General features: G+C 40.0%; 1 non-coding gene across 1 annotated transcript; it reads right to left on the reverse strand.

The window, feature by feature from the left end:
• Nucleotides 1-10,044: 10,044 nt before the first annotated feature.
• Nucleotides 10,045-10,151, reverse strand: LOC124085042 (U6 spliceosomal RNA). Its single transcript, XR_006849319.1, has one exon. It is a non-coding gene; the product is annotated as a U6 spliceosomal RNA (small nuclear RNA).
• Between the last annotated feature and the right edge of the window lie 12,835 nt (nt 10,152-22,986).

Genomic DNA, 22,986 nt, shown 5'->3' on the forward strand with positions numbered 1-22,986 from the left:
TTGTGTCTGTGTTTTCATTTATCTCTAAGAATTTTTTAATTTCCTTCTTGATGTCTTCTATAACCCATTGATCATTCAGTAACCTATTGTTCATTCTCCAAGTGATGTATGCTTTTTCCTTCCTTCTTTTATCGTTGATTTTCAGTTTCATTCCATTATGATCAGATAAGATGCATGGTATTATCTCTACTCCTTTATATTGTCTAAGAGTTGCCCTGTGACATAATATATGATCTATTTTTGAGAAGGATCCATGTGCTGCCGAGAAAAAAGTGTAACTGCTTGATGTTGGGTGGTATACTCTATATATGTCAATTAGGTCTAGGTTATTAATAGTGTTATTGAGTTCTATAGATTCCTTATTCAACTTTTGTTTGGCAGATCTGTCCAGTGGTGAGAGAGGTGTGTTGAAGTCTCCCATGATTATGGTGTGGTGGTCTATTAGACTCTTGAACTTGAGAAGAGTTTGTTTGACGAACATAGCTGCACCATTGTTTGGGGCATAAATATTTATGATTGTTATGTCTTGTTGGTGTATGGTTCCCTTAAGCAGTATGTAGTGTCCCTCTTTATCTCTTTTGATTAACTTTGGCTTGAAATCTATTTGATTTGATATGAGTATGGACACGCCTGCTTGTTTCCGAAGTCCATATGAGTGATATGATTTTTCCCAACCTTTCACCTTCAGCCTATGTATGTCTTTTCCTATCAAATGCGTCTCCTGTAGGCAGCGTATTGTTGGGTCTTGTTTTGTGATCCATTCTACTAGCCTGTGTCTCTTGATTGGTGAGTTTAAGCCATTAACATTTAGGGTTATTATTGAGATATGGGTTGTTCTTCCAGCCATATTTGTTTATTTCTGTTACTAAACATTGTTTGTTTTCCTCTTTGATTATTTCCCCCCCCTTTACTGTCCTACCTCCCACTGTTGGTTTTCATTGTTATTTTCCATTTCCTCTTCCTATAATGTTTTGCCGAGGATGTTTTGAAGAGATGGTTTTCTAGCTGCGAATTCTTTAAACTTTTGTTTATTGTGGAAGGTTTTAATTTCATCCTCCATCCTGAAGCTTAATTTCGCTGGATACACAATTCTTGGTTGGAACCCATTTTCTTTCAGTGTTTGAAATATGTTATTCCAGGATCTTCTAGCTTTCAGAGTCTGTGTTGAAAGATCAGCTGTTATCCTGATTGGCTTACCCCTAAATGTAATCTGCTTCCTTTCTCTTGTAGCTTTTAAAATTCTCTCCTTATTCTGTATGTTGGGCATCTTCATTATAATGTGTCTAGGTGTGGATCTCTTATGATTTTGCACATTCGGCGTCCTGTAGGCTTCTAGGATTTGGGATTCTGTCTCATTCTTCAAGTCTGGGAAGTTTTCTTGTATTATTTCATTGAATAGACTGCTCATTCCTTTGGTTTGGAGCTCTGTACCTTCCTGTATCCCAATGACTCTTAAGTTTGGTCTCTTAATGTTATCCCATATTTCTTGGATGTTCTGCTCATGGTTTCTTAACAGTCTTGCTGAGCTGTCTATGTTCTTTTCCAGTTGAAATACTTTGTCTTCATTGTCTGATGTTCTATCTTCTAAGTGTTCTACTCTGCTGGTAGTATTCTCCATTGAGTTTTTAAGTTGGTTTATTGCTTCCTGCATTTCTAGGATTTCTGATTGCTTGTTTTTTATAACCTCTATCTCCCTGTATAGTTGATCCTTTGCTTCCTGGATTTGTTTGCGTAATTCGTTGTCGAAGTGATCTTTCATTGTCTGATTTTGCTGTTTAATGTCTTCCTTGATACTCCAGATCATCTGAAGCATATATATCCTGAATTCTTTATCTGACATTCCATCTGCTGCAGCTGTTACCTCTTCTAAAGTTGCGTTGACCTGCATTGCTTGTGGTCCTTTCTTTCCTTGTCTTTTCATACTGCTTGCGTATCTTTCCTGCAGGTGCGGGCGGCGGCTCTGCTCTCTCCTTATTCCAATTGGGGTGTCGTGGCTACCACGCCAGCAGGTCACTGGGCCTGTTCTGGGAGCTGGCGGCAGCTCTGTTCTGCCCCTACTCCAATTGGGGTGACGAGTGTACCACGCCGGCAGGCCACCGGGCCTGATCCGCCGGTCGGTTGCAGGTTTGCCTACCCTGCAGGCGCGGGCGGCAGCTCTACTCTGTCCCTACTCCAAATGGGGTGATGTGTCTGTTGTACCGGCAGGCCACTGGGCCTGTCCCGCTGGTCGGTCGCAGATCTGCCCACCTTTCGGGCATGGGTGGAGGCTCTGCTCTGCCCCTACTCCAATTGGGGTGTCGTGACTACCCCGCCTGCAGGATGCTGGGCCTGTTCCTGGCACGGGAGGCGACTCTGCTCTGTCACTACTCCAATTAGGGTGGTGTTTGTACCACGCCGGCAGGCTCCTGGGCCTGATCCGCCGGTCTGTTGTAGGTCTGCCTACCTTGGAGACGCGGGCGGCGGATCTGCCCTGCCCCTCCTACCACGCCTGCGGACCCCTGGGCCTGATCTGCAGGTTGATCACTGGTCTGCTCACCCTGCGGGCACGGGTGGCGGTTCCGCTCCGCCCCCACTCCAATTGGGGTCACGTGACCACCACACCGGCAGGGCCTGATCCGGGCGTGGGAGAAGGATCTGCTCTGCCCCTACTCCAGTTGGGGTGACGTGTGTACCACACTGGCAGGCCACTGGGCCTGACCCGCCAGGCTGTCACAGGTCTGTTTACCTTGCAAGCGCGAAGGGCGGCTCTGCCCTGCCCCTCCTACCACGCCCATGTACCACTGGGTCGCGGGTCTGCCCACCTGGCGGGTGTGGGTGGCGGCTCCGCTCTGCCCCCTCTCCAATTGGGGTCACGCGGTCACCACGCTGGCGAGCCGCTGTGCCTGCTCCGGGCGCTGGCGGCGGCCCGTCTCCTCCCCTCTGGCTCGACGACAAATTGAGGAGACTCGGGTGACTGTGCCTCACCCCCCCTACCAGGAGACCAACTGCTTATGTCACCGCTGGTATTGATGAAGATCTCTCCTCCGCCGCTTTCTGCTGACATCAGATCTCTGCCATGTTGGTATCCTATGCGAATGGCAGCATTTCGTTCCCCTTGCCGGGCAACCAAAGCAACGGGTGAGTCCTGACCGGCCCTCAGCAGGACCCGGACCGAGACGCAGTTTCCGCGGGCTCCTAGCCCCGGTCCAGGGAAGTTCCAGGAGCCGGAACTCGGCCGCTCCGTGCTCGGTGTAAGCTCCTATAAGTGTAAGCTCCAAGAAGCAGTCCCCGCGGGCTCAGTTCCGGGAGCCGGAATTCGGCTGCTTAGTGCTTGGTGTATGCTCTGATAGTAGCAGGGTCCAAGAAGCAGCCTTCGCAGGCTCCGCAGCCCTGAGCCAGCATAATCCTTTTTTTAATCTACAAAAATAAAGACCAGGTCTGGACTTGTGATGACTACATTAAGGGCAGATATCTTCTGATGCTCAGACTCATTTGATATCTGTCCTTCATTTTCTACCTTCAAATTTAAAAAAAAATGTTAGAATTTTCCTATATATATCAAGTCCACAAAGTCAGTAGAGCAAGATCTCCATGATAAATCATCCAGGATGACCATCTGGGATTCACTCATTCATTCAGCAGAAATCAAATCCGCTAACCATCAGTTGTGTGCCAACCTCTGAGTTGGGATCTAGTAATTAAATATGGAGAAAACAGGGTCCCTGCCCTTGAGTAATACACACTCTAGGATGTTCTTGACTACACTGAAGTTTACAACAGCTTGAAGAACTTGTTGGGTGACTACCTAGTTCCCATCCTGCATGGAACTCATCATCTAAAAGTAGATCCAAAGTGAGAGGTGATGGGATAGACATGCACACATGTGCAATAGCACAGCATGGGACTTCCTAAATTCTATAAATATAAATTGCATCCCAGCACTAAGTCGACTTACTATAATGTGGTTACTGAAAGGTAGATTTAGAATATGACATGTTGAAAACATTATCCGGTTGTCTGATCTGTGTTATTGGATACTCTATTTAGAAAATGTGCATATTTAACTCATTAATTTATTCACTCATTTGACAATTGTTTTTGAAGAGCCTGCTATGTGCAAAGAATTGTTCTGAGCTCCAGGAATGAGTGGGCACCATTGATTTAAATCCTCTCCATGAATCTAAGCCCAGCTTCAATCTCATTCTCTTCATAAATAGTCCACACCCTGGAGTGGGACTCTTCCAAACTTCTGTACTAAGTTCTGGATCTCCTAAAACAAAATATTGTTGAATTATAATACACATACAAAAAAGTATGCTTCATGTTCATGTTACAATGACTAAAAATACATGTGTAACCAGCACCCAGATCAGAAAAGGCAGAATGCTACTAGCACCCCAGAGGTCTCTTAGAATTTCCAACCCTCTCCCCCAAATAAGGGTGGTTTCTATCCTGACTTCCAAAAACATAAATGGGTTTTAATTATGTCATACTTTATATAAATGGAATCATATTATTCTTATCTCTAAAGGTATTTATAATGTACCGCCTGGTTTGCTGTTTTATAAATTCTGTGTTTTTAGTGATAAGCATGTAAGTTCCTTCCTAATAGAAAAAGGCAGAATTTCTAAGAGTGTCTTAGATAAAATTCATTAAACTGGGTGCTTACTCAATTCATCTAAGTCTATGGAGATTTAGACTTGAGACTTTACCAGGAACCTGTCTGAAAATGGGGATCTAGTTTCTATTCTAGTCATCACTTCTAGATACCACTCTGTGTGTAAACTTTTTCTAGGTCAACTTGTCACTGCCTGATTGAATCAGCATTTCTGTGCATGAGAATAAAATGTTTTTTTCCCCATCCTAATAATATTAATGGAGGTTCTCCAGACTGGAATTAACTTACTGCTGACCTCTTGGGTCTATCTGAAAATTATTCTTAGCCTCATAGCTTCCTTCTGGTGACTTTATTGATTGGCAAGAGAAGAGTGTCACAGGATCCCATTAGTGATCATGTGGCAAGTGGTTTATCTTCCTCTCCAACATAAGAAATACTCAGCTGCCATAGCACTATTGAAAGATTCTTGTTACCTACGACCTATTCCATTTTCTTTTTTTGTTTGTTTGTTTGACAGATTACCACTATTAACTCTTGCTAAAAGCCAAGCAAGTGACATGTCACTCTACTGAGAATATTCTTCTATATCACTTACTTTCATTTTCAGCCTTGTTATAAGCTTTCTCAATCCCCAGTCCTCTGGAAGGCATTGACCTCTACTGTGCACTCAGGACCATAGCAAATGGGTTATTCTGAGACATAAGGAAAGAAGACCTTAAAATGATACTTCCTAATGGAGCCATTCTGGGAAACACTGACCTAGCAGTGGCCCTGGGTACTCACTGTGGATGTCCATCACCAAATAGCCACAAACAAATCCTGCTAAGTCACAGCAGTGCAAGCTGCTTAAAGGGCATTGAGGGAGTAGGAAGACAGTGGCAGAATAAGAAGGGAGACCCAGATGACAGATGCTTGCAGTACAGGAAGCAAGAAGTTCCAGGTTGTGGTGGGCAGAGCTTCATATCTGTTGGGCCTGAGAGTCATATCCAAGATTTTCTTCTTGCTGCTTCTATTGTTATTTTAATTTTTGCCAACTGAACATTAGACCCTGAACTAGACCTGTGACTGGTGTCCCACATTCTAGATCATTATTCCATCTGCTGGCTCTCCACTGCTCATCCCTTTGGAGTTTTACCTCTTAAAGGAAAGACATTGAGACTCTGACTTCAAGATCCATGGGGTTACTTCTGACCTTCTCTTCTGCTTTTTCTATATATTGATGCTCTTTCCTATAATTCATGAGGAGACGGATTATAAGAATGCTATTCAGTAAGAGCACTAGTAAGCCAAACTGCTCCTCTGTGCATCAACTCATTATTGTGTTGCTTTTGTTTGGCTCCAGGGGCACTTTCCTGTTTCATCAACTAGGTGATGGGAGAGGTGTAGAGCATGGTAGTCCCTAAGCAGGTTCGGAAACACCTTGTCTTCTCATTTGCTTTTGTTGTAAAGGTGACCATCAAGACTTTGCATACAGTGCTGAAGAATGAGCTGCCGGTCTTCCTCAGTTGCCATGGCAGTGACTAACAGGGTCTCCAGTTGGACACAAGGACTTTTGGCAGTTTAAACAAAGACAATGGGAAAGTATGTTTTTTTGACCTGTTGCAGGAAATCCGGCCCTAGACACACAAGAATGCAGCATTTCCCGGACTGCTGGTAGCTTAGGTCTCTTGTTAAGGGTGGACTTGACTAAACCTGGAGAAAGATTCCCAAGTAAATAAGAAAATTGAAAGTCATTACCTAGGTCTGAAGGTGTTAATGTGCTGCAAAACCCCAGTATGACCTTGTTTTTGGACCTTTGAGATACAAAAAATCGTGACACATTTGTCTCAAGATAGATTAAAAGAGAAGATAAGTACACCTGATCTTGACTATGCCCTTTTACCCTGCTTAGTTTTGAGTTTCCTAAAAAAAGTTTCTATTAACCAAGAACCATAGGGTAAGATGCTAACTGGAAGACAGGACAATGAGCGCTGTCTCATGACATTAGAAACAAATGATGGTTCAATATCTTTATTCTAAAAGCCTTAAACTTGGGGGTGGGGGAGGAATGCAAGCTGTGTTTTCCTTCTCTGGACTCTGGTAAAAGTCACAAGGATAGGCAACACACAGCTGTCCTGCTCTGCGCTGGTGGCCCTCTTGGATGGTGACATATCAGAGCAGCACTGGTTTCTCTGAACAAAAATAATGAGAGAAACATCTGTCTCCCTGCTAGTCTCTTTTCCAGGCAAATGGCACTTACAATTCCTATTTTAGACTTGTAAGTGCTCCCCTGAAAAAGCAACTTTGGTGTTAACCACATCTCCCTCTGAATCTGTTGATCACTTTTCTTTTACTGGTGTTTTAAGACAGTTCAAAAACAAGGAAGACAACCGCAATGAAGTGCATGCATATCGCTGCACTGGGATTAAGCAAGAATAGGTGAGGGGAACAGAGGAATGTGAAGATCGATCTTCCTTCCTTCCTTCCTTCCTTCCTTCCTTCCTTCCTTCCTTTCATGTTGGATGTTAAACCCAGGGCCTGGGGCATGCTTAGTGCACTCTCTTCCATGGAGTTAAACCCCCAGATCCCATTTTTTTTCTTTTCTTTTCAATAAAAATTAGGAGAGTCCATGTTTTGGAAATGTTTGCATTTAAAATCTTGCAGAAATTGGAAAATTGCCAAGTGACTCAGTTTGTGAGTGGAATAGTGTTAAAAGTGGTACAATCATGTAGTCAGGAGTTATAGTCCAAATGTTAAAGACCTACCTGTCTCCCTTCCCCTCCAACAGAAACACACCGTGGCCCATACTCAACTAAGCCACACTTTCATAAGGAATTCAAATAATGTCCCTGAGATTAACAAATGGCTTGTGAACTGATATCTCTAAGGCAATAAGTTGGGAACACAGGCTTCCTGCTTTCTCACTAGGGTACTTACAAGAGCATATGCAGAAAGTGATACCATTTCTGTTTATTTTGGCTTACATAGAAGCAAGACATTTTGGAGCTGGGAGGAACTTCGAAAACAAAGCAGTTCAACACCTCATGTTTCTAATGAGGAAACTAAGGCTTAGCAAAGTACCACAGTGTGGCCAAGGAGGTGGCAGGATGCTGGGCTCTCACCTCTGACCTCTCCAGCCCTCTCCTCCTGAGGTATATCAGCTCTCTCTTGCTTTTCTCATCCACCTCCTCAGGCATTTCAGATCTATTTCCTCCTCCAAGTGGCTCACGACCTCTTCTGAAAGCATTCTGCTGCTGTTATTTGGAAAACAACGAACACAGAAGCAATGTATTTCTGTGGATATTTTGGTGTTCATAGACTTGCAGCATCTAACATGAGCACCACCACTGTGGCCATGTGTCTTGTGGAGCTCAGTAACATCGGGTGTGCCTGGGTCCTTAGTCACTTCACCATATCCTCTCTGTCCACCCTCCTTTGTTATTTGAAAATGAAAACACTTCTGAAAATGTTCATAACTTAAAAGTTAATTTAGGATAGTTATTTAAACAGATTTAAGAGTGCCTAAAGGGGAAATAGGAAAAGTAGACCTGCATACACTCAAACTTATTCTGAAAAAAAATTTTGGTTAGTATTATGAGTTGATGTTCCATCCATCTATTCATCCACTCATCCATTCATTCATCCACTCATCCATGCATTTATCTATCCATTCATCCACCCACATACCCACCCATCAGTCCCACCTACCCATCCCTCTATCCATCCATCCACCAAAACATTATTCAACCAACATCTCATTCAAAAACATTTTCTGTATACATTCTAAATAACAGTTATTGAGTTTGCAAAGTCACACAATCTGGCTCAAGAAATCAGAGCATATACATAAATCTTACACTAAGGTATGATGGCTACATAGTAGACAAATAAATACAATATTATGTACTGCTTATAAAGGTTTGTGTAAGGCTTGTAATTGAACACTGTAAAATACATAATAATAAGTTATAAATAGTCCTTGCCCATTAGAAGCTTTAATTAATAAGAAAGAGGAGACACTAAAATCTCTAATGAAAAGTAGAATGTATTGTCGTTTATTCTAACTTACACTGTAATTTATTGTATTTTAAAAATTGGGACAAAGCTCCATGTATAAATACAAGAAAAGATGTAGAAGTAGTTATTGTTATTTTGAATTAGAACAGAGCAAGATTTGGGGGGTCATAGTGTCCACGGGTTAAAGATAATAACCAGCAAGAAGCCCTACAGTTTAAAGAGTGTAATGCTTTTATGCCTGGACAAAGAGAATTCAGCAAGTATAAACTGTGAGGAAATCATTACTATCTAGATTAAGGTTGGTATTCATGACTTAAGGGAAATCAGAAGAAACAGAAAGATTTCATTTCACAAATGAAAATGAAGAGTTTCTGATAGAGAAAGGTTAAAAGTAACACATCATTTCACCAAATGAAGAAAAGATAGATGTGTTCTTCTGGCAGGCCATCATGGAAACATGGGTGAGGTTGCCCCTGATACTGCTTGATGAGCTCCTTTAGCCTTTAAGGAGGTGGGCAAGTGTGGTGGCACATGCCTGTAATCCCAGCTGCTCAGGAGGCTGAGGCAGGAGGATTGCAAGTTCAAAGCCAGCCTCAGCAGCCTGATAAGGCTCTAAGCAACTTAACAAGACTTTGACTCACTGTGGATGTGGCTCAGTGGTTATGCACCCCTGGTTTCAATCCCTGGCACCAAAGGCAGAGAGAGAAAGAGAGGGAGGGAGATAGGGAGCTGAGCTTTTTGGAGACTTCCTTCTTTAATTTTCTTTCCTGTTATCAAACATGGTGTTTATTTCTTCTGCAATTTTTCATTTCATTAATGTGCAAAATGGAGAGCCATTATCTCCACAATGATTCAAAAAAATTCCTTAAGGGGAAAAACCATCAGACCCTGCACATTTAAAAATCATTCTGTTTTATTGAGTCCAAATTGTTACCAAAGGCCCTACCTTTTTGTTGTCTAAAGCATGAGGCCCATCTAAAAGTGGGAAAAGGGTTTTTTGGACTCTTCTCATGCATGTTTCCTTGAAGGGCATTTTCTGTCTCCCCTTGGAACTTTACTAAATTACATCTTTCTTCTTGCTTTGGTTTTATTGATTTACCTTTACATTTTTTATTCTATCTCTTGAAATCAATTAATGAAAATAAAAGCAAAAATTAGATTAGGAAAACATAAATTCTTTTTTTTATTTATATATGACAGCAGAATGCATTACAATTCTTATTAACATATAGAGCACAATTTTTCATATCTCTGCTTGTATACAAAGTATATTCCCACCAATTTGTGTCTTCATACATAATGATGATCATGTTCCACCATCATTTCTAACTCCATGCCCCTTCCCTTCCCCTCCAACCCTTCTGCCCTATCTAGAATTCCTCTATTCCTCCCATGCTCCCTCTCCCTATCTCACTATGAATCAGCCTCCTTATATCAAAGAAAACATTCGGAAAAATATGGAACGCTTCACAAATTTGCGTGTCATCCTTGCGCAGGGGCCAAGCTAATCTTCTCTGTATCGTTCCAATTTTAGTATATGTGCTGCTGAAGCAAGCACAGGAAAACATAAATTCTTGTCAGTGAAGATAATACTACAGCTAAATCCCAATGACAATTGTCCACATTCCACACAGGCTAATTTTTATATTTTAATTTATTGATTTTTAAATGTTTTATTTTTATTTTTGTCCCACAGTTCAGTTATTTGAGTGAATACTGTTCTCTAAATTTGTATTTATTAAGAAAATTATTGACAGAAAGACAAAAATAAAAATTTCAAATTTCACTCCAAATTTGAACTTAAAATAATTTCAAAATATTTTAAATACTTTATCATGATTTAAGGCATTAAAGATCACAATGTCAGGAGTTGTAAAATATCAAAGAAGGTACAGTTTTTTGAATATGTACATTGTTACCATGAAATACTTAAAGGTAAATGACAATAATAGCACTTGGAAAATTGAACCTGACCTCTACATTTGGAAATACCTGAATTGAGCAAAATGTTTTTTCTTAAACTAGTTATTTAGTTATTTAAAGACCCAAGAATAGATCATGAATAAAATTCATCTGTGGTGATTTTAAAACATGGCTACAAATTCTTTGGCATTCTTCCCATTGAGAGGTGGAGTCTAATTCCCTTTCCCTTGAATATAGGCCAGCCATATTACTGACTAGCTTCTACCAAAGAGAATGTGACTGACTTCTGAGGCTCAGTTAAAAGGGCAATACCACTTCTACCTAGTGTGTGAGCTCTTTCTCTTCTCCCTAGGAACCCAGCAGCCATATTGTAAGGAAGCCCAAGTACCATGGAGATGCCACATATCAGTGAAGTTGCCAACAGCTAAGGTCCCAGACGCTTTTAAAAGAACTTGGGATGTGCTTTAATGAGGTACAATAAGACACACAGACACAGAAAACATTTGCAAAGGAAGATGTTTTTCTATTTAAAGATCTTGGAAAACAGAAGGCACACTATGCCACAGAGGCCACAGGACCGAAGCATCAGAGTTGGTCAGGAAGCAGAGAGAGAAGAATTTTGATGATGGTTTCCTCTAGAAGGAAAAGGGGAGGCAGAGAAAGCAGGTCTAAGAGTGGCTTGTTTAATTTCAGTGGGCTCTAGGACATATGGAATGTTCTAGTTGTCTGGTTCCTAACCCTGTGGTGATTAAAGCACATAGGCAGTGGTCCAGTCTTTAGAGCACTGGGAGAACATAATAAAGGAGGTGGTTGGAGTAAGGATCCTAGATTGGTCGGTTTGCACATGGAAGTAATTTACTATGTGGAGGAATTAGCTAGTCTTGGGAGAGGTAGTCACCCTAGTATCAGGAAGGCCCAGTTGTCAAAACATTAGAATAAAAGATGAATAATATACCAGCTAGACTCAGCATCAACTGCCAGGCATGTTAGTGGGGAAGCCTTTAAGATAACTCCAGCTTTAGCTATTCTACTCTGACTATAGACCCTGAGTGAGAGCAGGCTACTTAAGATCCATCAATCTTCCAAATCCATGACAAACAATAAGAATAATGATAAATGTTGGTGTTTTATACCATAAATATGTGGGTTTGTTATGCAGCAATAGAGAACCAGAGCACCCTCTGTTTGTTAGTCAGCTTTTTGTTACTGTAACAAAATACCAGAGACAATAACCTTAAAAAGATAAAGGCTTTATTTTGATTCACAGTTTCAGAGTTTCCAGTCCATGATTGGTTGGCCCACTGCTTTTGGGCCTGTAGCAATATATCACATTATGGTAGGTAGCATGGATAGAGCAAAACTGTTCCCTTCATGGTGGACAGGAAGCAAAGAGAGAGAAAGGAAGCAACAGAGGCTCCACACTCCCCATTGAGGCCATGCTCCCAATTACTTATATCCCACTTAAACCCCTTCTCTTAAAGGTTCTATTACCTTCCAATAGCACCAACTTGAGGACCAAGCCTGTAACACATAAGTCTTTGGGGGATATTCCAGATCCAAACTCTAGTACTCTGCAAAAGGAACTGATATTACTATAAAAATCACTTTCATGCAGTAATACTCAAACTTTAAACATTTATAAGAATTGTATGTATACAGGTAAGGCTACATACATAGTCTCAAATATAGTATAGTCTCCCATATGGCATTATGACATTAATTATGACATTTATAGGTGTGTTTTAAACACATAAATCGTCCTATCGGTCATAACTTCTATTTTGAAACAAATTACGCTCATCAATTACTATGTACAAATAAAGAAGCACATTTTATCTGAAAACCATTTAATTTGAGAATATAGATGCTAAAGACTAGAATCATAAAGCAAACTCTGATCGGGCTCCTTCCTAGAGAGCATTCATGGAATTATGTTTTAGGTACATAAGAAAATATGGTAGTGTCCTTGAGAGAGCATCTAAGGATGAAAATGTTATGGTTGGGTCTTCTGAGAGACTGGTGAGCTCTAACTCTATAGCTAATCAACTGTGTATTTACTATCACAAAGAACAGAGCCTGTGTCTTTGAGTCCCACTCATCAGTCTGGTTCCACTGTGAGATAATCTGCTAGCAGTCCAGATGCTGGCCCTGGTGACAAACTAGCTCAGCTCTTTACCCAGGAAGACAGCGCATTCCTGGAGGTGATGCTCATCTGTGTGAGGGTTATAAAATAAGTAGCAGGTCTTCAGAGGGTCTTCATTCAAGGGTGCTAGCAATCCTCAGAGCCTCACCAGAATCAGGAAGGGAATCCCTGCCCTAGTGGAAAAAAAAGGAGAGGGAAAACCTTCTGTACTCCTCTCTAATCATCTCTGGATGGAAGGATCTGATACTGAAGGATCAGTGGTGGGTACTGAGCAGTCTGGCTTAGGTGCCCCTTCTGAATCATCTGGCTCCTCCCCTTTCCAATTTCCTTCTCCCCACCCCTACCCCAAGAACCCCTCTCAGTATTGTCCTTCAGACCCCTCCACACCCCCCACACTTGAAGGGTTGCTGGGGATTGAACCCAAAGCCTTGCTCATGCTGGGCAAGTACTTGACCACTGAGCTTCATCCCCAGCTCAGTCTATAGATTCCTTATTTATAAGAGGTTTCCTGATGTCACCTCAATCTCTAAGACCCAGAATTAAGATGCTATAGTGAAGAAAAGTCAGGTAAGAGTTGGGAATTGGGGGACTAAATAGTGGGTCCAGAACCTTTTTACAATCAGCCAACATGATTCCCAAAAGCTCAGTGTCCCCTGGGGCCAGCCTGCATTGTGGTTAGACCCCAGTGAGAAGTTCCAAATTCTACTATCTACTTCATGAAAAGGCAATCCAGAAAAAAACAAGTCACAGCATTTTAGAAAGCATAATTTTAAATGCCATAAACCAGAGGTTGAAATGATTGCTTTTTAAATCCCAGGATTCTGACATTAACATTTTAATCAGTTGTTAGTCACACATTTTCAAAATAAAACCTGAAATTATCCATAAAGGAACTCCCTTTGGAGGTGTAGAAAGGAGGTCTCCTTCAAGTCCATCTAAGGGGTCTCAAATACCTTTTGAAATTCTCTACATCATGGATCCCCAGTTCCTTCATATAACAGGTGCTGAGTGAGGGAATAAGTGGATGGGAGGGGGAAAAGCATGGTATCTTTGGAAAGCAGAGAAGTTACTTATGCTTGCAACCAAAGAGACCTAAGATGATTGATACTTCTTTTAACACCAAATACTGGAATGAAGAACTATTTGAGACAGGATCTATACTACTAATTAAATTGACAGCAGTGGCCAATTGTGCCTGAATCTGTCTGCTCTGTGATCAACAACTATCACTCCCCACCACACACACACACACACACACACACACAACACCCTGCCAAGTGAATAATTTTCTCGTTAATTCAATTAAGCTGTTCAGAAATTGGTGTTTTGTTAAATGCAGGGACTAGTTCTCTAGAAAGCTTTTTGACTTGATTAGATGTACTCCTTTTTTTCTGATACAGGGTAGGGTTTTTCTTGAAGGCAAGTAAAGAGTTTTGATGACTACTTTTGGTTGGGTCTTGTCTCTTAATTTATGATTTCAGATTTTCTACCTGTACATAAATTTGGAAATTTTTCTTTCATGCTATTGCTGCTATTTATTAGGAGTCTATAACTCACCATAGGATAAAATGCAGTCTTCTCTACAATGATCTGTGTCTGTTAAAGAAAAATAAAGCATGTCTAAAAGAATTCACTTAAATACTCCATAGCAATATTGAAAAACAGAAACCACTGAATGTAAATGTGTCCAGTCAGCTAAGTCAATGCAGAGTGAAACATTGGTTCTATACAGATCCTCAGAACCAAACTTTGCAAAGAAGAGACTGAATGAATAAATACAAAGACCTGACCTGAACCATGTCTCTTAGGCTCATCCATGTGAGGAGTTGATATTGCTTTTTAATTATTTATATATCATGAGCATCTTAAAGAGGGTGAGTAGTTTCAGCAGCTTGTAATAAAAACATAGGTATAACAATGCCCCAGCCATTATCACAAGATGGAAGGGAAAATCTACAATAATAGCCAAGAACAGAGGGAAAGTCAGGTTAAGAAAGTCTGTGGAGAAAAGCTATTCCATTTTTAGCTATTATTTTAGAGCTCATCTTTGACATAGCTGTGTGGGTTTAGGCAGGCTTCTTCAACCCTCACTTCCCTTGTTTATAAAACATGGATAATAATTGTACCTATCTCATTAGAATTGTTAAGAGGATAAAGTTAATGAATGTGTTTAAAGGCCTAGAATAGTGTCTGACACTTAATGAACTCCTCCTTGGTCTTTGTTAAGTTGAAAACAAAAAATGAAACTTTTGTTCAATGATAAGGTAATACCCAGAATAAATCTGGAGGAGAAAAAAACCCCCATAAACAAGGGATTAAAAAGGGGGGATTAGTTCATTTTGATCACAACTTTATGGATTATCATTTTCTATTTTTATTTCAGAGCAATAAATTTTGTGAAAGTCCCCTCTGTTATTATGATGTCAATATTTGGCCTTCTTTGACATATAAAGAAGTAGAAGATTGAAGTGGTTCAGTGTAATATAAATGGGTAAAGAAGAACAACGCTCATTGGAAACTAAAACAACTTCTAAGTTTCCACTTTGCTGAGAGAGCTTCTGGACATTTCAGACACGAGATGATGGGGAAGTTGTGAGAACTTCCCTGTGCGTTTGCCCTTCAGCCTTGAACAATGGGAAGCCATCACTCTAGGTTTAGCCACAGTGTTTCCTGGAGTCTCAGACGAAGCAGACGATTTTCCCCGTCATTCTTTACTTCCTAGGTTCAAGAATGTCAAATTACTTTAACAGTATGGGAATGTCTAGACTTTCTTAGTGGTCACTGCAGATGACTTCAAGTTCAGCAAATATTTACTAAGTGTCTCCCAAAAGCCAAACACTAAGAATATATCAGCAGCAGCAGCATAAGCATTGTAATTAGCAGCAGAATTTGAATTGAGTAGGTACCATTTTGTGAGAACTATATACATTGCCTCTTTGAAATGCCTGGGAAGTAGGACCCCTGCTTTTGTGGAGTTGATAACTTAGCGAGGAAAATGACAAGTACCTACAGGCCATGTAATGGGCTACCTCCCCGCAGGCCCCACCAGGCATGTCCCTCCCTCCATCAAACCTCTGAACTCACACCCAGCTGCTCCTGGAGGCCACTTTGGCTACACTCAGTGCTTCTGCTACAGAAGAAATCAGCTCCACTGGTAGAGTGGGAGTCAAGGCCTTATTATGAGTGGGGCCACTCTGAAACACAGAATGACTTCCCAAGGTGCCATAAAGAATATATGATAAATCCAGGTCTCCCTTTCCCAGCTAGATATTGTTTCAGGCCAAGAGACATACACAGAAAAAGATAGGATGGTAAATAAGAAATAAATCCCCTCTACATTTTAATAGTAGCATCGGAGTGAATACAGTACTAATCATAATAGCTCTCTCTGATGTCAACACTGTGCCCAGGGCTTTATATGAATTTCTGGGCTTCACTGTCACAGCAATGCTCTGATGTAGGTCCTGTAGTCATCTAGAGCAGTTATGTCATGGCCACCTGGCTACATGGGGTATTTGAGCTCAGGTCTGTTTGACTCCTAAGTTCCAAAGTGTCCCTAGGACATTGAGCCCCTGTAGCCTGGGCACGGCTTTATTTGCTGTCTCTCTTCTGTTGCCAAGCTTCTCATTTTCTTCCCCACTTGTGATTTCAGCTCATCCCTGGAATGAGGTGACAACTGTAGCAAGGACACTGTCCGTCAGAGCTGCCTAAGAATGGAGGTGTAGGATGAGGTTTTAGCTAGAAATGGGATGTGGAAGATATAACAAAAACACTTGATGGTTTTGTGTCTTGGAAACCTTCCCCATTCTCTAAGGAGAAGGTGACAGAGCTCTGAGGGGCTCCCATCCATCAGCTGAACAGCAACATGCCAGTAATATTTACCAGCTGTGTGACCAGGCCTCCCCTTTTACAGATGTGGACACCAAAGGAGAATGAATGTTAAGGGACTCCCCTAGGGTCATACACAACACAGCAGGGATTAACATCCACAGTCGTGGTATTTTTAGATTATGGCTTAGCCTGTCAATTTACTGCACATGCTGTGGCAAATGGATGGCTAGCTGTCTCTTTTGATTAAGTGTGAATATACTTCATATGCTTCCGGCTTCTCATGCTGAGGCCACAGTGTGGAGAGCGCTTCCAGTATGCGTTTACCTCCAGGGCTCACAGGGGGGCGCTCTCATGAGAAAGAGACAGACTCCAAAAGCTAACTAACTTTAAGATCAGTGTCACTCATCCCTTATAGACATAATAGACCTTGTGGGTGTTCTGTGCTTTGCTTACCTTTCAAAGTATCTATGGAACCTTTGATTTCCTTGGGAGAGCCAGCAGGTAGGGATTCTAGCTTAACACACTCATCTCATAAATAGGCCTGCTTCTGAAATTCTTTGCTGTACAAATGGGAACTGTGCCCACTTGCTTGAGGCCAGTGCTTTGACATTTCAAAACCCAACTCCTCTTCAGTATGACTAAACCAAGATATATATATGTGAAAATGAACTGAGTGCCATATCTTTGGAAAGCCCACACTTTTGAGAAAATGGCAAATAGGCCTTCTTTCTCCTTTAACTGAGAATGCGAGAGCCAGGGAACATCACAAATTCTGAGTTTTGTTTGCTTTTCCGCAGGGCAAGTGGGATGGCCTTGGGTGTTAGTTCACATCTTGGATTAAGTCAGTATTTCTTCTACGTACATGCAGACTTTTGGAAACTTCCTCATTGGGTAGGTACTTCCCAGTGGTCAGGCTCTCTTCATCTTTCAAAAATGGCTTCCACGAGGACAGTTTTAGCTGAAGTATGGATAGTACCCAACAAGCACCAATATATATATGGGATAAAAAGGGGTCCAGGTACCCCTCATGCATCCTGGCTCCATTTGGTGACTGTCCTACTTCCTGTTATGCAAAGGAAGCTCTAAAATACCGGGAGCCTCAAAACCTCATGCAACCATTGATTTCAGATACTAATTTGTACGTAATCTTTGTATTAATGCCTGGATATGTTTTTAAGAATTAAGTCATTGACTTAGATCTACTTAATTTTAAAAAAAAAGTCCTTATTATTGCCTCATGTGAAGTAATAGTACCACTTTAATAAACTCTGATGGGATTGGTTACTTTTAGAAGGCCAGGGATTATTGGTAGAACCAGATGCCCAATGCATTTTTGTCTCGTGGGCCATAAAATTGTCAGAAGCACAAAAAAACTAATGTGCAATATTAACATGACAATAAATAAGCATTCAAAATGATTGTGATAAAAACAGAATGCCTTATAGTAAGTTTTTGTAGTTATAAAAAGAGCAAATCTGAGAGACGACATTCACTCTAAGACGGGATTTAGTAGTTCTGAGTGATGTAAACATGTCACAATTTGTATTTTTAAAACATTACTAATAAATCAAGTATCATAAACTTGGCAATAAACCTGAGAAGCCAGCTTTCATAGAAGGCTTAAAGTCAGAATTCTCCAGTGGAAAAAAAATTTAATGTAATTATGATTATAGAAAAATTGCTTTTTCTATAATTTGTATTTTTAAATATAATACCTAATGTGCCTATTATGCTGAATATATGTGATAAAGGTTTAAATGAAACATTAGAGTTAAATTACTCAAAAGTGCTACATTACACTACCATTTTAAATGTTTCAATCTTAGTATTACTTTTAATTATTTGGTAAATGTAATTTATGAAGGGAATTCTTTTTCTTTGTTTTCTTTTGAGAGCTGCACATAATGTTCTAAGAGTCATCTAGGACCTTAGTCTAAAGGTTGCCATTCTCTGATATACTTTTTTCTATTTATAGATAGGTGTTTTTGCCTATGTTCTAGAAGTTTCTTTAATATAAGGCAAAGTAAGATCAAGAATACTGAGGAGCTGGTTTTGAGACATCTATTGCTTAAAATTATTTCATAACAATTCTCTCCTATTGAAATAAAACCAAACATACACACAACACACATGCACAGACACAAACAAAACCATAATTACTCCCTTTTTACAAATTTGAAAACTAAATCCTTAAGGAGTTAACTATGTTCACATAGCAATATACACATGCTTGAAATAAATCCAGTATATAAAGATGATACTGGATTTGTCTCTAATAGCAGGGACCTGTACTATTACTTTAATTAATTAGTAAATGCAACCAATTTTCCTACAGTATTTCATGTCTTCATCTTCTCATTCATTCAAGAACTAGTTATTGAACATCTTAAGATGCTGGACCATGCTAGATACTGGGGATGTATCAGTGAAGAAGACAGACATGATCTTAGTTCTCATAGAATTAGAGAGACAGATATTGCCAAGTAATTATACAAATAATTACTGAATTACATCTTTAGGTGCATGATACAAGGAATAAATCTACAGAGTTGTCAGAGTGAGAGAACAGGCAAGCTCCTCCTGAAGAACTGACTTTTAAGCAAAAGGAGATGACCTTCAAGAGGAGTGTGAACACACGCCTGGCTCTTGAATGTTCGTAACAAGATGACAGCTTTGTCCTCCTACCCAGCCCTAATACAGCTGTCACTCAGAAACTGCTTTTCTTACTTCAGGAAACAATGTGGATTATCTACCTACAGACACTGGTTAAAAAACTCAAACAAAATTCAATTGTTTCTGTATCTTGCTGAAGACATTGGCTTTTTCTTCTATACCCGTCAATCTATCATTATTGATCCCCTTCATTTGTATATAACTTTTCACTACTCGAATCTTCTCTTAGCAGAATTTTGCAGCCACATATAAATTGTCCCCAGTGCTGTCAGGATTTAATCAAGAAGTTTCTATTCTTCCGGTGCTAGTTCCTATTCATCAGACTGAGGTAGGTCCTCTCATCCACAGCCTCTCCACATTTGTCTTTAATGTGGCAGTTGGCACCGTTAGCATTGCTCTGGTTGTATGCACAGAATCAAGTCAGGAAAGACTTGAGAAATATTTAGAATCCAATCAAATTACATTATTCACATATCTCAAGAGTCAGAGAAAGACAAATTCAGTTGAGGCAGTGGAGGAAGTTAGTTACATCCTGGTGGAGATTGCAGATTTCAGAAAGTAGAAAATTAAGAAGTAACAGGATTTAAGCCTTGGGACATGGACAAGAGACCAATTCCTTTATCAAACTCATGGGCTGAGGTTGTGGCTCAGTGGTACAGTACTTACCTGGACTGTTTTCAATTCTCAGCACCACATATAAATAAACAAAATAAAATACAGTTTCATTGACAACTAATTTTTTTTTTTAAATTCTAGTGTACCTGTTATACTGAAAATAAATAGATCTCATTGTATCTCATTATGGTTACAGCAAGAACTAGGTCCTAGGGGTATCTCTAGGTCCTTAAGAAAACCTCAATATACTTGCTTGAGTTGGGATGATAAAATTGTTTCATTAGTGGGAAAGTTTTAAAATTTTCTTGAACTCTTAGACCTGGGAGATAGAGCATTAAATATTTAAATATTAATATAAATCAAGCCAATATACTAAGATTGTAAGTTAAATTTGGGAAGAAAGTGTATACACTTGCTATATTGAATATATAGAATATTCAGGAGGAATGGGCACATTGCAATATGTAACACAATATCATTCTAATTTCACAATTTAATTAAAATAATGTGAAGTTGAGTTCATTAATTTGACTTGTAATTTGAAAGTTTAAATGAATACTACTAAGGTTATAAGCAAGACTTTAAAGAGCTTAAAATTTATCATATATAGAAGTTTATTTTTAATGTTATTAATGTTAATAATGTTTTATAATTTTAATGTTATTTTATAATTTTAATGTTATTTTATAATTTTAATGTTATTTAATGTTATTAATGTTTTTAATGTTATTTTATTATTAATGCAATATACATAATAGTGGAGTTCATTCTGACATATTCATACATATATGTAATATAATTAGCTCCATTTCAATACCCAGTACTTCCACTTTCCCTCCCTCCTCCCTTTCCCTGTCTCCTTCCTCTACTCTAATGGTCTTCCTTCTATTTATTTATTTTTTAAGTTGGTGCATTATAGATTTCCATAAAAGTGGAATTCATTGTGTTATATTCATACATGCATATAGCATAATTTGGTCAATTTCTGCTGTAGTTCCTCCCCCTTTTCCATCCCTACTCCCTTTTTAAATTAGATTTAAGAGAGTAATATAGGTACTTGAGAAAGCTTTGTTTATTTCTCTGTCAATTGAAGCATTTTAAAAAGAAATTGAGTATATTATTTTTATAAATGCAGTTTAAAATATTTAAAGAAATTTAATTAAGAAGAAAAAGGTTCTTAAAAATTATGAGGTATATAAATAGAATAACAAGATTTGTAAGTTGAAACTGAAATCTTAAGGAAAAATTAGGTTTTTGATTTTGTAAATTTTTAATTTTGATAAATCAAGTGTTTATTTTTAAGGCCTTGGATTCCCTGCAAGAACCAGAAAAATGCATACCGAGAATTGCAATTATCATTGATTTATCAATCTTTTCCTTTATGCTGTGAGTACCTGTGGGGGAAGTCAAAAGTCAAGTCTCACCAAAATGATAATTTTTGATTAACATGGCTTTTCCATCAGCTGTTTAACCTCTTTCATTAACGTTTGACCTTCTATTTTATTCTGCATTTATACAGAGCAGGATTGAATATCAAGTCAATATCATTTTTCTTATTGTATTCAAGTAAGCTGTAAGACACAAGTGGCCTAGAAGTTAGCTTGTTTTTTTAAAAAATTGTCTCAGAACTTATGGGAAATATTTTAAATATACTGTTAATACAATTCTTGGTCCTTGAGACTGTCCTGTAGGAACAGTGCAAGTCCTAAAGTCTGTAAGACATAAAGACCATATTGACATTATTTTTATCTACTTTGTAATTTCAGCCTTGTTGGCTAGATTGAGAAAATTAAAAAAAAAAAGAAAACAACAACAAAGACGAAAACCAGTTTATTTTCTAGCCCTCTTCAATGATATACCCCCTAGAACTTATGATATTTATACAAATCATATAAGATTCTACACTATTAATACATTTTGTTGTGCAAGTCAAGAGTCAGAACCTTTAATTGAGGCAAGATTTATTTAAAAACCAGAGCTGGGGGTAGGTAGGGTATGTAGCTCAGTGGTAGAGTACTTGCTTAGCATAAGTGATGTCCTGGTTTCTATCCCTATCACTAAGAAGAAGAAGAAAGACCAGAGTCAATCTTCTGCCTCAGTCTGGCTGGGCACAAAATCACAAGCCACCACACACCTTGTAGATTCAAACAGCAACTCTTTATTCTCGAACTGTCACTTTACACACACGTTCTGGGGAAATTCAAGTTCTGGGCCCAAATCATGTTCTGGGCAAAATCCCAAATACTCTCTGAATCCTGTGAGAACTCAACGGGAACTCAAGGAGCGGGCGCGCCTGAGGCAGCAGGATACGCCCTATTCCCAGCAGGATACACCCTAAACCTGGATCCGCTCTGGTCCTTGAGCAAGGTCACCTTACATGCAATGTCACTGCAAATGACCTGGGTCAATATGGAGAGTCCTTCCTCTAAGCAACATTGGGTAGGCTGACAAAGAAATTGCCATGTGTCATTCCTACTTGGCAATGGCTCTCAGCAATCTTCACCAGGCCACTGGAGATCAGTAAAGAGGTGGTGAGACCACTGTGCTTTTTAAGAAATATTGGGGTTTCTGCCAACCCATGATCACAAAGAATAAATTCTGAAATTCTTTTTTTAGCAAAAATGATTCCTTTCTATAGGTTCAACCCTGCTTCCTGTCCATTCTCCCCTACAGTTGATCACATTTATGAGAAACCTCACATTTATGAGGTTTCTGGTTAGCCAAGCCTTCTGGAGTCACAGAACAAGTGTGTGCAACTAACCAGCCCATGTGCACGACCGACTCATGACTTTGGCCCAGGTGATGTTAAACAGCCGCCCGTGTGGGACATACTATGTAGTTTACTGTAGACAGGAGGGAGTGGCATAAGCAACCTGTTAGAACTGAAGGGCACATGGCCCAGGCCGGGCTTTGTGGGCAGGATGTGTGCAGGGGGCCCGGGCAGCTGCTCTGTGCCAGCACAAGTGGGACAGCTGCATTGAATGGGCCAAAGAGCCACCTCAAAGGCACACTGTGCCCAACTTCAAACACAAGGCCTTGCTGCGGACAGCTGAGAAACAGCAGCAGCAGCGGCAGCGGCAGTGGCAACAATCGGACGCCTGAGTCTGGCCTTGGCTGGGAGGGGTGGAATGACTCCCCATTGTGCAGAGCCGGCCAGCAGGCAGAGTTGCACAAAGCTCATTACAGCAGCTGCAGCCGCCAGCCAAAA

The sequence above is a fragment of the Marmota monax genome, unplaced genomic scaffold (genome assembly GCF_021218885.2).
Source record: "Marmota monax isolate L192 unplaced genomic scaffold, Marmota_monax_Labrador192_F-V1.1 WCK01_AAM20220418_F8-fsc00090, whole genome shotgun sequence".
Taxonomy (NCBI): domain Eukaryota; kingdom Metazoa; phylum Chordata; class Mammalia; order Rodentia; family Sciuridae; genus Marmota; species Marmota monax.